The sequence below is a fragment of the Elephantulus edwardii genome, unplaced genomic scaffold (assembly GCF_000299155.1).
Source record: "Elephantulus edwardii isolate Elephantulus edwardi_28Jun2011 unplaced genomic scaffold, EleEdw1.0 scaffold00269, whole genome shotgun sequence".
NCBI lineage: Eukaryota > Metazoa > Chordata > Mammalia > Macroscelidea > Macroscelididae > Elephantulus > Elephantulus edwardii.
The window spans coordinates 1,816,025-1,834,949 of NW_006400019.1; the positions used below are offsets into that span (position 1 = coordinate 1,816,025).

Below are 18,925 nucleotides of genomic sequence, written 5' to 3' on the forward strand. Positions count from 1 at the left end.
TAGAGCAGGGTTCAGAGCTGTTGTTCATAGCTGTTGTTCAATGCAACAGTACCTAACAATAGCAGTAACATGGCAAGGATATTGTAATATTACCATAGGACAGAAAAGCTGGGACTGAATCTGAACATTACCTGCCAGCTCCAGGTCTGAACATTCAGGGGCTGGAAGGAGACGGGGGGGGGGGGAGAGGACTACAGTGCTGAAGGTCACCAGGCAGGGCCAGTAATGAGTGTGCTGGCCACATGGCCTTATCTCCCTAGTGTAGCCGTAGGGAGCACAGGACACATTCCATCTGGATTGTGTGAGGTTCCCGTCAGGAAGGAGCCTCTGGAGATTAGTCAGGGTCTGGTCAGCCAACCATCCTCCAGGCTTTCCGGGATCACAGACCAGGGTATATGTGAGGAGGCAGACTGCCCCAGTGACTGTTTGAGGGAATGACACCAGAAAGACTCTCCGTAAAATCCTTGAGCAGTGCTTCAGTAGAAATTTAGTCTTATAAAAATATCCCTGTTGCTCTAATGGAGCCCTGGTGGTGCAGTGATTAAGCTCTCAGCTGCCCCCAGGAGGAAAGGAGAAGCAATCAGCGGACCCCGGGGTCTTCGGGTCTACTCGACAGCAGAAGCTTGAGTGTAGTTAGAACAACAAAAACATAATCTCAATTTACATGTCTCAGTAGAATATCTCCCAACTGAACCAAGAGTCAACTTCATGACACACGGAGAAAAGGAAAAGAAACTATGGCCCATGCACGCAAACGGGAGTAAAGAGCAGAACACCATATAAAAGATATAAAAGGGGGGGGTAGAGGTCAAGAGGACGTTATGCTAAGGGAAATACAGCAGCCACAGAAGGGTACATGGCACATAATACCAATGCGAGAAAAAGTGAAGGACGGGTTTATACATAGATCACGTGATTTTTTTATGGTTATCAGGGATGAGAGGAGAGGGAGGATGGAGTTGTTGTTGTGCCATCAAGTTGGAACTGACCCATAGCTGAGCCTCCAGCAGCTTGACAGAGGCAGTAAATTGCATGGGAGGAGATTGCCCGTATTTCTGCCATGGAGCAGCTGGTGGATTGGAACTGTGTGTCACTGGGATTGCAATCCAGCTTTTTACCACGAGGCCACCAGATCTCCCAGGCTGATCTGCTGTTGTTAGATCGAATAGAATATGACGTACACAGATCTGAACCCTGTCCTCTCCTGTGCCATCTTCACCATCTCTGATAGACTTGAGCCCATTGCTGCACTCACCATGTCAATCCATCTTTTTGGGGGTCTTCCTCTCTTTCAGTGGCCCTCTGCCTTGCCAAGCATGATGTCCCTCTCCAAGGAAGTGTCTCTCCTAGCAACATATCCAAAGTATGAAAGATGAAGCTTCACCATCCTTGTCTCCAAGGAGCACTCTGGCTGCACCTTCTCCAAGACAGACCTGTTTGTCATTCTGATCGTCCATTGGATATTCAGCGCTCTTCTCCAACACCACAGTTTAAAGAGAGCAATTCTTTTCTAACATCTTTATTCACTGTCTAGCTCTCAGATGCATAGCAAGTGATTGAAAAGACCATGACCTGAATCAGGCACACTTTAGTCTTCAAACTGACATCATTGCTCTTCAGTATTGTTGAGAGGTCCCTGACAGGGGACTTGCCCAAAGCAATACATCGTCTTATGTCCTGCCTGCTAGTACCAAGGGCAGAAATTAACAAATAGCTAATGTTGTTGTTGATTGCCATTGAGTGGAGCACGAGGACCTTATGAACAAAAGACCTAAAGCTTTCCTACAACTATCATCTCTCAAAGTTCATACAGTTTCCAGAAGCATGTTTTTTAGGAAGTAGATGCGGCTCCTACTTCCAAACCTGCCTTAAACTGGGAGCTTCACCAAACACTGTGCACCATGGGTATCTGCCATGCCATTTGATATCCCAATGGCACAAGGTTCAGCGTCACAGCAATCCCAGGTTTACCTCAGTACAGGGTATTGACAGAAGAGTGCTGCACCGCTTAGAAGAATGTTCCTCCAAAATATAATAACAACTGACTTTTAAATGCAAAGGCGTCCCTGAGGTCTTGTTGACTCTAAACAAGAGGCTTAAATTAAAAAAAAAAAAAAATCAACCGGGGGCGGGGCCTGGGCACTAGGCGGCGGCGGCTGCGGTGGGACGACTTAGACGCGCCACGGCTTCGGGAGAGGCAGGAGAGGCGGCAGGTTGTGCGGGGCTTGAGTCGCTCTAACCCCTCCCCCAGAAAGCCATCGCAGACGCTGAGTGCCTGCTCCGCGGTAACCATGTGCGACCGAAAGGCGGTGATCAAAAATGCGGACATGTCGGAGGAGATGCAGCAGGACTCGGTGGAGTGCGCGACCCAGGCGCTGGAGAAATACAACATCGAGAAGGACATCGCGGCCCACATCAAGAAGGAGTTTGACAAGAAGTACAACCCCACCTGGCACTGCATCGTGGGGAGAAACTTCGGTAGTTATGTGACACATGAAACTAAGCACTTCATCGACTTCTATCTACCTGGGCCAAGTTGCCATTCTTCTGCTCAAATCTGGTTAAAGCATGGACTGTGCCCACACACCCAGTGATCCAACCAAAAACAAGGACTGCAGCCTAAATTCCAAACACCAGAGACTGAAATCTTCAGCCTTGCTGAGAGAACACCTCCATCTTTGAACCTTTGTTGTGTTTTGTACAGGACCTTCCTCTGTACCAGTTTGTTGTGGTTATAAAGCAATTAGCAAATCAGCTTACATTTGTATTTATTTTCTATCCCATACTTTTCTCTGCCTCATGTTTTTTCTTTCCTCACAATTCATTCCTTTAAAAAAAATAAATCTGTTGGCGATGTGAAAAAAAAACACAAAAAAAATTTCAAAAAAATCAACCAGAACAACCAACCAATATAGTATGTTGTTGTTATGTGCCATTGAGTTGCTTGCGACCTATAGCGACCCTATGCACAGCAGCTCTGAACTCTTCCCTGTCCTGAGCCAGTCTCCCTAATTCCAACTCAACAACCTCCATCGCCCCAGTCACTGTATCAATCCATCTCATCCCGGGTCTCCCTCTCCTGCGCTGTCTGTCCACCCTTCTGAGCATGATGTCCTTCTCCAAGAACTGATCTCTCCTGGGCATGTGCCCAAAGCGTGTGAGACCGAGCTTCAAAATCCTAGCCTCCAAGGAGAAACTTGGCTTCACCGTCTCTAAGACAGACGAATTTGTTTTCTTGGTGGGCCATGGTATGCTCAAGATTCTTCTCCAGCACCACAGCTCTAAGGCATCTAGTATTCTTCTGAAATAGGCATATATTAAGATGGGTGAAGGGAAAGGTAATGTACACTAAGGTAATGGTCCTTGGAGAGGGACATGATTCCGGGAAGGGTGGAGTGTTGGTGAAAGAAAGGAAGACCCTCAACCAGGTGGACTGACATGGTGACGGCTGCAACGGGCTCTAGTGTGTCAGGAAGTGTGAGGATGGTGCCAGGATAGAAGTGGACTCAGATCTGCTGTTTGTAGGGCCGCTATGGGTCGGACTCAGCTCGACAGCACCCAGGAGCAACAACACAGAGGATCATAGAGATAGGAATGGAAATGAGAATTAAATGGAGATAGTGGAGAAAGTGCCTTATATTCTGGGTCTTGAAATGAATGTTATACAACAAAACACATATGGACGGGTCAATTAGAAAGATCATTTTAAAAAGTAAAATAAAAGAGATTTGCAATTAATAAATCATTGGTCATACAAAAATCTACCAGCTTCTTTTCTATCACCTAGGCTTTAGTTTCCAGCTATTAATATTTTTTTGTTTCCAACTTTTTTTTTGCATTATTGTTATGTGCCATTGAGTGGACTATAGATGTTTGCAGTTGTTTCTTTTTATTTAATAAGTGGTGAAAATAAAGATTCTTCATTGTCTACCATCAAGGTAGACGTGACTTGGGGGGGGGCAGCTCATTTTCCACCATTGTTATATAATGTCATGCGGCTGTTCACAGGGGTTTTCAAGAGGTCACTATTTCAGAGGTGGGTGGTGAGACCTACTTCCTAGCAAGTGTGTCTTAGTCTCGAATCTCTGCTGAGATCTGCCCACCATGGGTGGTACCGTGCTTGTACTTGAAATACTAGTGGCGTCACTTCCAGCATTACAACAATTGACAGACGAGTGCGGATTACCTCCAATATGTTATATTCATCAATTTCCCCTCAGGAATCAGAATCAGTCATACGAGATAATACAGTAAATGTCTCCTTCACCTACTGATCTGCGGGCATGAGCAGCCCATAGTGGCCCAAAAGCATTCCTAACTTCCAGTTCACTGGAATCCATCTTGTGCCTACAGGTGGGTATGTTCCTCCTCTTGAAATGAAGACTTTCAGACCTACCAAACATAGTGCATTTCCACCTCCTGATTCCTGGGCCCATGAGTTCTAGCTATTGGAGAACCAGTTCCGTTCATTGAGTGCTGGTCTATACACAGCCTCCTGGACACGCCATGCCAGCCTCGCAGAGCTGCTCCGTCAGTGCTGTGAAGAACAGAGTCACGTCAGTAAATGCCGTGAGCACGAACGCATTGCTGCTTGTCATTGACTGTGAATTTCTTCAATCTAAGACAATGGACTGTGATGGATATAGCATTCTGTGAGTCCATGGCCAGTAATCCTGGCAAAAGTATTTGTATCCAGAGTAACTTGTTGATTCCAGTAAGAATAAAATGCTGCCTTTTTCATGCCAGAAATGTGCAATATAATCAATCGACCGCCATGTTTCTGGCATGTGCTCACCACCAGCCTATGCCACAAAATTTCGAAGACAGCTACCTGTCCACCTGTCTCGAAGAGATCCGTATTTGTTCCCATTCTAAAAACTGGTGACCCAACAGAGTGTGGAAACTATCGAACAATATCATTAGTATCACATGCAAGTAGAATCTTGCTGAAGATAATAAAAAAGTTCTGAAAGGAGAGAGTAACAGAAGAATGTCTTGTTGCGTTTCATTGACTATGCAAAGGCATTTGACTGTGTTGATTATAACAAATTACAGATAACATTGAGAAGAATGGGAATCCCAAAACCTTTCCTTGTGCTCATATGAAACCTATACCTAGACCAAGAAGCTATTATCCCAACAGAACAAGGGAATAATGCATGGTTTAAAATCAGGAAAGGTGTGCATCAGGGTTGTAGCCTGCCTCTATACCTATTCAATCTGTACGCTGAGAAAATTATTCATGAAGTTTGACTACATGAAGAAGGATGTGGCATCAGGATTAGAGGAAGTCTCGACAACAACCTGCATTATGCAGATGACACAACCTTGCTTGCGGAAACTGAGCGCTGACTGCAGAAGATCAAGGACTTCAATGTGGATTACTTCTCAATGTCAAGAAAGCCCTCCTCTTTGGACAATATCATGATAGATGGAGAAAAGACTGAAGTTGGCAATGACTTCATTTTACTTGACTTCACAATCAACACGTATGGTAACAGCAGTCAAAAAAATCAAAAGACGTGTTGAGTTGTGAAAGTTGACTGTCAAAGGTCTCTCCAAAGTGCTGAAGACCAAGGGTATCAGCTGAAAGACTAAGGTTCACCCGATCTTAGCCATGGTCATCCAGTTGCGTCCTATGCATCTAAAAGTTGGAGACAGAAGACTCGACGCCTTCGAGCTGTGGTGGTAGAGAAGAGTGCTGCCAGAGGATGGACAAGTCTGTCTTGGAGGAAGTGAAACCCACTGCTCCTTATCTGTAAAAACAGTGTGTTGTCAGGAGAGACTCTTCCTTGGAAACGGACATGGTGCTAAGAAAGGTGAAGGGTCAGTGAAAGAGAGGAAGACCTCTGTCTATGTACTGTTCTAGGCATTTTTTTTATGGGTTCCCCCCCCATTGTCTTCAGTAATATTTTGCTTGCATGTTATATTAATGATGTTGTTCAATAATTTCCACTTTCTGTTGTATCACCTTTCTTGGGAATGGGAATAAATATGGATCTCTTCCAGTCAGTTGGCCAAGTATCAGTTTTCCAGTCCCACTGAGACTTGAACCCACTGCTATAGTCACTGTAATTACATCTTGGATGTTGTGGACCGTAGAGTCTGAACTGACCTGTAACTGTTCCTCTGGTGGGTTTTTGGAAGCAGTTAATCACAGGGGAGGAGATTGCCCATTCTTCACCTGTGGAACAGCTGGTGGATTCGAACCGCGTGCCTTTAGGATTGCAGCACAGCTTCTTGCCACTAGGCCGCCAGAGAAGTGCCTGAATTTTGGTTAGATTAATCTCCTCCCTTCTAGCATGCACAGCACAGATTATGAGGATGGCACAGGCTGGGCAGAGTTTAACTTTGTTGTGTATAAGGTCCCTATGAATCGGAGTTGACTTGATGCCACTCATAAATAGCAGGACACAAATGTCTTATCACTAAGTCTAGAGTCACTCATAACATGACGAGTTCCAATCCTATGACAGAATGAAGAATACTGATGACAGACGAACGGAGGCCTTTGAGCAGTGGTGCTGGAGAAGACCACTGAACATCCCATGGACGGCCAAGAGATCAAACAGGTATGTCATGGAAAAGGTGTAGCCAGGGTGCTCCTTGGAGGCAAAGATGGCAAAGCTTCACCTCACATACTTTGGGCACGTTGCTAGGAGAGGCTATTTCGTGGAGAGGGACCATTCTTGGAAAGGTGGAGGGTCAGCGAAAGAGGGGAAGATCCTCAGTGAGATGGATTGATCCAGCGACTGCTACAACAAGCTCAGTTGTGTCAGAGATTGTGAGGATGGTGCAGGCCAGGACAGTGTTCAGCTCAGTTCTCCTAGGTCGCTATGGGTCATACTTAATTCGACGGCACCTCACAACATCAGCTCTAATCCATACAATGTCATCAATGTAAGGGACCAATGTCTCAATGGTATCCAGTATTTGTTAATACTATTAACATAGTTGAATGTCTGCCTAATCCACAAAACACAAGTAAATATCTTTTTGCTATTCTCCACTTTCTGATTTGGGCCCCAAAGCACAGGACCTCACCCACCAGAATACACAAGCGGAAAACAGACTTTCCACATTTGTGGAAGGACACAGAGGAAATAAACAGTCTGTAACACTGATGTGGAGAAGTTGTCAGCTATTTCATCTTATTGGGATCCACAATCATCCCCACAGTAGCAGCAGTCAAGAAACCAAGAGCAAACACCAAATGCTGGCGAGGTTGTGGAGAGACTGGAGCTCTTATTCACTGCTGGTGGCAATGTAAAATGGTACAACCACTACGGAAGGTGGTCTGGTGCTTTCTCAAAAAGTTGGAACTGTTTGACTCAGCAATGCCACTACTGGGAATATAAAGAAACCAGAGTTGCGACTCAAACAGAGGTATGATCACCTATGCTTATTGCTGCGTCATTCACAATAGCAAAGAGGTGGAAGCAACCCAAGTGCCCATCAGCAAAGAAATGGATAGACAAACTGTGGTACATTCACACACTGGAATATTGCATAGCGTTGAAAAACAATGAACTTGTAAAACATTACACAATATGGGGCGCCTGGAGGATGTTATGCTAAGTATATCTCAGTCACAAAAGGACAAATACTGCATAACACCATTGTTATAAGATAGGACTGACATGGAGGGTTGGGGGAGAATAGGAAAAGAGTGGACAGATAATCAACACTGCGTTAGATCAGATGAGGGGAAGAACTCATGGCTGAAATCCAAAGAAGCCAATGTGATGAGTTAGATACAGGGTCGAGATCCAGCAGAAATCAAGCCAGCTCCTCCAGTCTTCCCTATATATTCAATGCTGGTGACATCTGCAGAGAAACTCCCACTCAACCAACTGGCCACTCAAGCAGACCCATGAAGGCCTGATGACGCTGTGTTACATTCCATCCAGGAAATGATGAAGCTGACACACGTCTCCCACATCACAGTGCGGTGTTTCAAAGCCTTCCTATGAGTCTGAAAGCTGGACTGTGCACGAGGAAGTCCGGAGAGCTGACATTTTTGAGTGGTGGTGCTGGGGAAAGAACAGACACGTCTGACCTGGAGGAAGTGCCACCAGGGTGTCCTCAGAAGCAAGGGCAGGGGCTCCACCTCGCATCCATGAGCATGCTGAGAGGAGGTAGAGGGTCAGAGAAAGGGGAAGACTCTTGATGTGGAGTGACCGCAGTGACTGCAGCTGGGCTCAAGGCTATCAGTGATGGGGGGGGGGACAGGGATTTGTTCGGTTATATGTAGGGTCTCTAGCGGTCAGAGTCAACTCAACGCACTTGACAACAACAGAGAAGCATTCTTTGCCCAGGGTTCCCACTCAGAAGCTAGGAAAAGGATCTAACAGCTTGTTTGGTTGGTTCACTGCTGCATGGATTGTGGGATGACCTAGGTGATGTCAAACTAAAGCACCAGCCCGGCCTCAGTGTCCATAGAGCGCGGTCTCCAAAGAAAGGCCTGGGGGGCTGGCAGAGCCGACCCAGCAGCTTTATCCCACACGCGTGCAGACAGGACCTTGACCGAAACGGTGAGCCCCACACAGCGTGATGACTGCTCGGAGGTATGGAACTGCACAGTGAGCTCTGGTGGCGCAGTGGTGGCGAGCTGTGCTTCCCGCTCCTTGGGCACTCGAGGGGCCACGTCCTCCTGTGCGGGTTGCAGCAAGCCTTACCCAACGGGGAGCTCCGGCGGTGGAGGGCAGCACCTCTCCGGGAGTTCAATTCCAGCAGTGGCTCCAAGCAAGAAGGATGAGCAATCTCTCCACATGAGATTTATGGCTTCCCGCAAACCTGCTGGTGGGTCAGCTATGAGTCAATTCCGACTCCACGGCTATGAGTGAGTCAGACAACGGGGCTGACTGGCGCCAGCAGTGTGGGGTCAAGTGGCAGCACTCTGTCAGCACCACAGTCAGCATGGCTCCGGGGACAGGCAGATCACAGCCGGAATCAGAATCAGAATTCAGAATCGCCTGGCTCCTGAATTTAGGGCAAAGGCCACTTAGTCATGGCGTCCCTGGAACGACTGGGTGGAAAGTCTATGAAGTACTGTTCATGTAAGTGATAGACTTCAACCACGAATCTAACCTGAGCCAGGAGAACAACTCGTGTCCCACAATCGATTCCCAAATCTGAGCCAGTTTCCTGCCCACAACCCTTTGGATGAAGGACCCTAACACAATGCCACACGTTTCCTGGTCATCCTTGTCTCTTCCCTCCCCGAAGGGACCGACAGCCCTTCGCAGGAGTGACTCTTCATTGGAGAAAAGGGAATAAGTAGACATTTCAAGAACTATTGGACTCAAGCTGTAAATTGAAATGAATGTTGTTGTTGTTGTTGTTGTTGTTGTTATGTGCTGTCAAGCCGGAGCTGACTCCTAGCTGACTCTCCAGTGGGTTTTCAGAGGCTGTAAATCGCACAGATGATTACTTGAACCATGTGCCTTTGGGTTGGCAGCCCAGCTCCTTGCCATTAGGCCACTGGAGCTCCTTGACACCAATTTCAGGAGACCCAAATTGTCACTGTGGTCCCCTAAATCAGTGTAGGGTTGACGGAGGCCAGGTTATTAAAGGAGTCGTAGCACTTCAAGAGTTGTTCTTTGGTTCTTTTCATTTGAAAAATGCAGACTTAGTTCTTTCTTTTTTATTCTGCAATTCCAGCTCTTTGCACCTTTTGCTGTAATACTTTTCTCTGTCTCGTCAAGGTGTCCTTTGAAATATTCTGTTCATCTATTTTACTTTGACATCTCTTTCCTTTGTTTTGGCATCTTGGAAGCATCAAAAGAAGATGGAGGGAAGACAGAGTCACTGTACAAAAAATATTTGGTTGATAATGAAATATCTTAGGAAGTAGCATGATAGCTAGAAAAGAGATTGAGATTGTTAACAATTTGAGCTTACTTGGTTCCACAATCAACACTCTTGGCACCAGCAGTCAGGAAGTCAAAAGATGAAGTGCATTGGGAAAGTCTGCTCTCCGAGACCTCTCCAGAGTACTGAAGAGCAACAATGTCAGTCTAGAGACTAAGGTGTGCCTGATCCAGTCCATGGTCTTGACAATTACTTGCTATGCATCAGAGAGCTGGACAATAACTAAGGATGATAGAAGAAGGATTGATGCCTCTGAGTACTGGAGAAGAGTCTTGAATATACTGTGGACTGTCAGGAGAATAAACAGGTCTGTTTGGGAGAGGGGGAAACCAAGCTACTCCCTGGAGGCTAAGGTTTTGAAGTTCCATCTCACATACTTTGGGCACACTGCCAAGGGAGATCAGTCCTTGGAGAAGGACATCATGCTTGGAAGGGTGGACAGACAGCGCAGGAGAGGAAGACCCCAGATGAGAAAGATTGACTCAGTGACTGGAGAAATGAGATTTGGTCTGTCAAGATGATGAGATTGGCTCCGGATAGGGCAGGGTTCAAAGCATTAGCATAGCATAGGTTCGCTATGAGTCACAGGCAACTCAGTGGCACAGAACACCAACAGCAGCATGTGATAAAAGGTCGATGACAATGAAAAAAGAAATTGAAGCTGCCCTTAAGGCATTGGCAAAAAAATAAGGCCTCAGAAATTGATGGAATACAATTGATACGTTTCAATTAACAGATACAGCCCTGGATGTGCTCACGAGTCTGTGCTAAGAAATTTGGAAAACTGATACTTGGCCAACTGACTGGAAGAGATCCATATTTATTCCCATTCCCAAGAAAGGTGATACAACAGAAAGTGGAAATTATTGAACAACATCATTAATATAACATGCAAGCAAAATATTACTGAAGACAATGGGGGGGGGAACCCATCAAAAAATGCCTAGAACAGTACATAGACAGAGAACTGCCAGAACTTCAAGCTGAGTTGTTACTGCAGGGAGAAAAAAGACAAGAAGCGGCCGTGGCACCAGGAATATCATAGCTGATGTCAGATCCCAGCTGAAAGCAGAGAGTACCAGAAGAATGTCTGTTTGTGTTTTATTGACTAGGCAAAGGCATTTGTGTGGATCATAACAAGTTATGGCTAACGTTGAGGAGAATAAGAATCCTAGAACACCTAATTCTTCATCTATGTGACATCTATGTTGTTGTTATATGCCATAACATAATAACCTAAGTTGCCTTCGACTCATAGTGACCCTATGCACAATAGCTTTGAACCGCACCCTATCTATCCTGAGCCAGTCTCAGGCACACCTACCCCCATTACCCTAGTCAGGGTGTCAATTCATCTCATCCAGGGACTTCCTTTTCTGTACTTCCCCTCCAAGCATGATGACCTTCTCCAAGGACTGGTTCCTCCTGGTCACATACCCAAAGTATGTGAGATGGAGCCTCGAAATCCTTGTCTCCAAGGAGCAGCCAGTTTACCCTCTCCAGGTCAGGCGCATGTGTTCTCTTGGCAGTCCATTGGATGTTCAAGACTCTTCTCCAACACCACAGCTCATGCAAAATCTATACCTAGACCAAAAACCTTTTGTCTGAACGGAACAAGAGAACAGTACATGGTTTCAAATCAGGAAAGGTGTGTGTCAGGGCTGTATCCTCACTCCTTCCCTATTTAACCTGGATGCTGAGCAAGTCATCAAGGAGGTAGACTTTCTGAAGAAGAAGGTGGCATCAGGATCAACAACCGGCCTTATGGAGATTATGCAACCTCCTGCTGCATGAAGAGTAACGCAATGTAGATTCCATCTCAATATCAAGAAGACGAAGACAAGATACTCTCTCCACTGGTCAGCATCATGAGAGATGGAGAAAAGAGTGAAGGTGTCTGTGATTTAATCTTACTTGAATCCATAATCAACAGACTTGATAGCAGCAGTCAGGAGATCAGGAGACATTTGTTGTTATTATTAGGTGCTGTCGAGTTGAGTATGAATCAGTGACCCTATGAACAAAAGATCTGAACCTAGTCCTGTCGTGCGTCATCCTCACACGTCCTGACACACAAAGCCCCGTTGCAGCAGCCACCCTGTCAATCCACCCGGTTGAGGGTCTTCTTCTCCTTCGCTGACTCTCCACCCTTCCCAACACCATGTCCCTCTCAAAGAAATAGCCCCTCTTAGCAACATGTTCAAAGTATGTGAGGCAAAGCCTCATCATTTTTGCCTCCAAAGAGCATTCTCACTGCTCCCTCTAGTGACCATGACAAGTTGTGGCTGACACTGAGAATGGGAGTCCCAGAGCACTTGAGTGTGCTCATGAGGAACCTAGACCTGGACCGGGAGGCTGCTATGAGAACGGAGCAGGGGGCACTGCATGGTTTGGAATTGGGAAGGGAGTGTGTCAGGGTTGTATTCTGTCTCCATACCTGTTCAATCTATAGGCTGAGCAAATTATCTGAGAAGCTGGACTCTATGAAGAGGAGTATGGCGTCAGGATTAAAGGGAGACTCATCAACAACATACAATATGCAGATGACACAACCTTACTTTCTGAAAGTGAGGAGGGCCTGAAGCACTTGTTGCAGTAGATCAAGGAATGCAGCCTTCAGTTTGTATTGGAGACATTGCATTGGGAACATCTACTGTCAGGGATCGATCCAAAGTACTGAGGAGCATTGATGGCAGTGTAAAGATTCAGGTATGCCAGGATCTTTTCACCCACTTGCTATGCATCTGAGAGCTGGGCAGTAGATACAGAAGAAATGATGCCTTTGCTTCGCTGTCGTGGACATGAGCACTGAACACCCCAGGTACGGCCGAGGGAACCAAGCCATGTGTCATGGAGAGGGTGCGGCCCGAGTGCTCCTTGGAGAGCTAGGATGGTAAAGGTTTATTTCACATGCTTTGAGTGTGTTGTTAGAATGAGCTCTTCTTAGGAAAGGGACCTCATGCTTGGAAAGGTGGGTGAACTAGAGGAAGACCTTCAATGAGATGGACTGACACAATGACTGTAGCAATGGGCTTAGTGTGTTGGACACAACCAGGATGGCACAGGCGAGGACAGGGCTCACATCTGTTATAACAGGGTTGCTGTGAGTCGGACTCAGCTTGTCAGCTCCTGCTCTGTCAAAATGCAGCTAGGGGCAGGTGCCTCCTCAAGGAAATTTTGTGGGCTTTATATGTTGTGGGGTCGGAACTGGCTCATAGCTTACTCTCCTGCAGGTTTCCAGAGGCAGCAATGTACAAAAAGTTGGCATCAGAAAATCAAAAGGGCCAAATTCCCTCAGCACTTCTTCCCCCCGCCCCCCGAACAATACCTTTATTTAATAATTTTGTTTATAACTGAAACTCTGGGAATTCAAAATTAACATTCTTGCCTGTGAGCTTCTTATACACACCAGAGAGAGTTTCAGCCTTATGTTCTACTTTCTTCTGCTGTGCTTTGTGCAAAATGGCCCTTTATAAGCCGGCTGCCATCCAGTTTTACATGGATTCTCTTGCCCACAATTTCACTGGGAAAGACCAAATCTTCAAGGATTGCGTCATGCACAGCTGTAAGGGTGTGGCTCCTGGGTTGCTTTTGTTCATTTTTTGTGCGGCTTTTCCGAGTTGGTTTAGGCAGAATTCTCCTCTGAGCAATAAAGACAACGTGCTTTCCCCTGAACTTTTTCTCCAGTTCACGTACTAAGTAGATTTGGATTTTCTGGAAAGATTTCAGTTGAGGAACAGGAACAAAGATTATAATAGCTTTCTGACCACCACCGACTTCAATTTCCTTTGACTGAGCCTTTAGGGCTGAGTTCATCTCCAGTTCAAGAAGAGCCTGCGAGATGCCAGATTCTAATTCATCAGCTTTTCGCCATAGGGCTTCACAATCTTCGCGCTTGAACTGAACATGGCCTTTTTCGTGCGGAGCACCAGCCTAGGAAGAGCCCTCAGCACTTCTTAAGCTAAAGAAAATGAGGAACAAATTCAAGCCTCGAGTTGCAATAAAGGATGCTATGGGCAGAGTGAGTACTGGTGGCCTCATGGCAAGAAGCTGAGCTGCGAGCCCAAAAGCACATGGTTCGAACCCACCAGCCGCTCCATGGGAAATGGATAGGCACTCTCCTCTCATGATATTAACTGCTTCTGAAAACCTGCCAGAGGGTCAGCTATGGGTCAGTTCTGACTTAACAGTAAACAGCAACAACAACAACATGGGCAGAATGTTGAATGATCCAGGAAGCATTAAAAGAAGACAGAAGGAGTACACAGAGTCACTGTACCAAAAAGAACTGGTTGACACAGAGGAATTTCATGAAACAACATATGAGCAAGAGCCTATGGTAATGAAAGAGGAAGTTCAAACTGCTCTGAAGGAATTGGCAAAAAACAAGGCTACAGGAATTGATGGAATACCAACTGATATGTTTTAGCAAACCGATGCCGGCCCGGACGTGCTCATCAGGCTGTGCCAAGAAACCTGGAGGACAACTATCTCTGGCCAATAGACTGGAAGATTTCCATATTTATTCCCATTTAAAAAAAAAAGGTGATCCAACAGAACGTGGGAATGATTGAACAGTATCACTAATATCACATGCAAGAAAAATGTTGCTTAAGATTATCCAAAAATTACTGGAGCAGCACATCTACAGAGAACTACCAGGAATTCAAGCTGGGTTTAGAAGAGGTCATAGCACTACAGATATCATTGCCAATGTCAGCTAGGTCTTAGCACTACAGATATCACTGCCAATGTCAGCTAGGTCTTGTCTGAGAGCAGAGAGTACCAGAAGTATGTCCACCTGTGCTTCATTGACTATACAAAAGCATTGACTGTGTGGATCACAAAAAATTGCAGCTAATCCTGACCAGAATGGGATTCCCAGAACACTTAATTGTGTTCATGTGAAGCCTATACTTGGACCAGGAGGCTGTGGCAGAACAGAGCAAGGAAACACTGCATGGTTCAAAATCAGGAAAGGAGTGTGTCAGGAATGCCTCCTGTCTCCATTATCTTTTTAATCTATAGGAAGAACAGATCAATCGTATGCTGGGCTTTAAAAGGATGAATGTGGCATCAGGATTGAAGGAAGACACATCAGTAACCTACATTATGCAGATGACACAAACTTGTTTGCTGAAAACTGTGGAGGACCTGAGCGTTTACTGCAGAAGGTCAAGGACTATAGTATTCAATATGGATTGAAGGTCAACATCAAGAAGACAAAGATTCTCACCACTGGGCCAACAGGCAGCACCATGATGGATTGAGGTTGTTAACAGTTACAGCTTGCTCAGCTCCACAATCAACACTCTCAGCAACCAGCAGTCAGGAAATCAAAAGATGAATTTCACTGGGAAAAATCTGCTGTCAAGGACCTCTCCTGAACGCTAAAGAGCAACCATGTTAGCCCATAGACTGAAGTGCGCCTGGTCCAGGCCATGGTCTTTGCAATTATTTGCTATACATCAGAAAACTGGACAATGACTAGGGATGATAGAAGGAGAATTGATGCCTTTGAGTTGTGGCGCTGGAGAAGAGTCTTAAACATACCATGGATCACCAAGAGAACAAATAGGCCTGTCCTGGAGAGGGTGAAACCAAGTCTCTCCTTGGAGGCTAGCGTTTTGAAGCTCCATCTCACATACTTTGGGCATGTTGCCAGGAGGGACCTGTTCTTGGAGAAGGACTTCGTGCTTCAAAGTGTGGAGGCTCAGTGCAGGAGAGGAAGACCCTTGATGAAATGGACTGGCACAGTGACTGCGGCAATGGGGTAGGAGTTTTAGAGATGGTGACGTTGGCTCAGGATAGGGCAAGCTTCAAAGCCATTGTTCATAGGGTTGTTATTGATTGTAGCCCATTTGACAGGACATATAAACAACAACAACAAACGCATGAACTTTGCCTGAAAGACTACACAGGAATTGGATTGACTACTTTTATGGAAAGTAGCAGCAAAGAAGCAATACATCAAGTCTATTCTTCATATGGGTTTTAAATTCAGACATGATATGCTTAAAGTCCTATTTTGGTTCTCTTGCACTTGTCTTTGTTTCCTTCACTTTCTATTTGAATTTGCATATGAGTAGTTGATGGTCTGTTCCTGGTCAGCCTCTAATATTGACTGCTATTGACTGCTAGTATTGAGCTGCTTTGCTGCTGTTGTTGTTGTCGCTATGAGTCGTCTTGAAACCCTAAGTCTCTGTAAACTCTCATGAAAATTAATTTAATTAAAATTAATATATTAATTAAAATTAATAATTAATAATGATATCATCCAAAAAGAAAGCCAAAGGTCAAGACAAGACTAAAATGTATGTCTAAAGAATCTGAAAATTGCTCTTGCGCAGAGAGTAAATTATGGAAAACGCTGAAGAGAATGGGAATTCCAGAACACTTGCTTGTGCTCATGTGAAACCTATAAAAGGCCAAAAGTCTGAAGAGAACAGGGGAACACTGCATGGTTTCTAATCAGGAAAGATGTGTGTCAGGGTTGTAGCCTTTCTCCACTCTGTATCCTGAGCATATGATTCGAGGAATAAGACTCTATGACGTGGAATGTGGTATCAGAAGTGGGGGAAGATTCATCCAGAACCTGAGTTACACAGATGACACAACCTTGCATGCTGAATGTGAAGAGAATCTGAAACACTCACTGAAGAAGATCAAAGACTACAGTCTTCAGTACTCAAGAGGCAAGAGCTCAACATCAAGAAAACAAAGATCTTCGCCAACATGTCGCAGCATGCAACAGCATGACAAATGAAAAAAGATTGACGCTGCCATTGATTTAATTTTCTTTAAATGCACAATCAACAGCCATGGCAGAAGCAGTTAAGAAATAATAAGACTGCTGTCTTTGGGGAGGTCTGTGATCAAGGACCTGTCTAAGGGGCTAAAGATGCTGTTGTTGTTAGTTGCATGGAGTCAACTCCAACAAACAATGGGGTTTGTAAGAGTCATCCTACAAACAATGAATCTGAATCCTGCCCTATCCTGTGCCATCTCCATCATCTCTGACACACTTGAGCTCATTCTTACAGTCTCTCTGTCAGGCTATCATTGTAGGATCTAATCTAGAATGATTTTTGTTAAAAGCGTTCCTCTCTTTTGCTGACCCTGTATGAGATGAAGCTTCACCATCCTTGCCTCCAAGAAGCACTCTGCTTGTACTTTCTCTGGGACCTATTTATCTGTTTTGGCAGTCCATGGAATAGTCAGCACTCTGCCCCAGCACCACAACTCAAAGGCATTGATTGATTCTTCTGTCTTCTCATCGTCCAACTTTGATCATTGCTCTCTAGAACGCTGGAGAGGCTTTGATAGCAGATTTCCCCAATGCAATATGTCTTCTGATTTCATGACTGCTGCTATCAAAGGTGTGGATCCAATTAAGACGAAATATCTAACAATTTCAATCTTTTCTCCATCTAGCATAATGTTGCCTACTGGCCAAGTGCTAAGGTTTTTCCTTTGATGTTGAGATGTAATTCATATTGAAGGATACAGTGTTTAATCTTCTGCAGTAAATGTTTCAAATCCTTGTCACTTTCAGCAAGCAAGGTTGTGTGTGTGTTCTGCATGACACAGGTTGTTGATGAGTCTTCCTCTGATCTTGATGCCACATTCTTCTTGATATAGTCCAGCTTCTCAAATGCTGTAGTCAGCACACAGATCAAATAGTTACGGAGAAAAAAAAATCCAGCCCTGATGCACATCTTTCTTGATTTTAAAGTATGCAGTGTTCCCTTGCTCTGTATAGACAATAACTTCTTGGTCTATGAGCTGTTAAGTGTTCTGGGATTCCCATCCTTCTCAATGTAAAAGTGCTAAGAAGCAAGAGTTTAATTACAGCAGAGATTGTGAAGTCAGCATAAGATTTAGTCTATTGTCTATAGGGTCACTATAAGTCCTAGTTGGCTGGATGGCACCTGACAATAGCATGTGAAATAGTTATGTGTGCGGGTTTCTTCCCATCTACTGTTCCTCTCAGTGCTAGTGACTGGTGACCAAGGGCCACAGACATTCATATCTCACCCTCTTCAAGGCTAGATTAAGTTTTAGTTAAAAACACAGGGCCTTCTGTGTCACACAAAATTTCCACATATGTACAAAGGACAAGACAACTACACTCACTATGGTTGTTGATCAGGTTAAATGAGAATCTACAACCTCTTTTGCTTATGAATAGTTCCATTGTGAGAAGTAGAGGACCTGAGTACTGAGAAAAGGCCTATTAACACTAGATGATGGAGTTCTCATTCCTTTGGGGAGAGGTCCTGTTCAGGCCCTCTGAGTCTAGGCACAGACATAGCTGAAGGAGAAGGCTGTATTGATGCAGAGGTGACTGTTGGGAGGGAAATGAAGCCTCTGGGGACTTGCTGGGCAGGATTCTAACAGGAAAGTCGGATGGTGAGCCAGGTAGGGATATAGGTCAGGTGCATTTGTATCTACCCGTCTGTCAGTCCATCCATCCATCCATCCATCCATCCATCCATCCATCCATCCAAGGGGACTGTCGTTAGGAGCTCCTCGCCCCAGAAAGCAGGCAAGGTATGTGGGCCGTGAGGTCTCCGTTCACTCACTGTCCAAGGTCTCTCAGTTAGTCAGCTCTGGGAGGAAGCAGGAGAAGCCAGGCCTTTTAGGCAGGGGTCTTGCAGTACTTAGACTCGCTATTCTCTCTAGGGAATTCACTCTAGGCCACGTGCTGAGGGACTTGCAGCTGCGGTTCCAAAGATTTCCTCAGCTTGTGACTTCGAGGTGCCATCGGGAGCCGCCCCACTCTGCTGGTTCCAGTTCCCAGGGGCAAACAGAGGGCATGCCAGCAGGTCCCCAGGCGTGGAATCAAGGGTGGGGCTCTTGGTTCCTGGAGGCGGGGCTAGTGGATCCTGGGGGTGGCGCTCCTGGCCCTGGGGGCTGAGATTTTTGGTTCCCGGAGGCGGGGCTCTTGTTGTGGGTGGGGGAGACGGTTCCAGGGGCGGAGTCGGTGAATGCGGGCCTATGGCCTGGCGTGACACTACTCTTGCGCTTGCGCCTGCGCTTGCGCACTCAT

The 18,925-nt window shown here is 45.6% G+C and overlaps 2 pseudogenes; one reads left to right on the forward strand and one right to left on the reverse strand.

The window, feature by feature from the left end:
- The first annotated feature begins 2,291 nt into the window (after positions 1-2,291).
- Positions 2,292-2,565, forward strand: LOC102858988 (annotated as a pseudogene).
- Positions 2,566-13,220: 10,655 nt separating this feature from the next.
- LOC102859390 lies at positions 13,221-13,781 on the reverse strand (annotated as a pseudogene).
- Between the last annotated feature and the right edge of the window lie 5,144 nt (positions 13,782-18,925).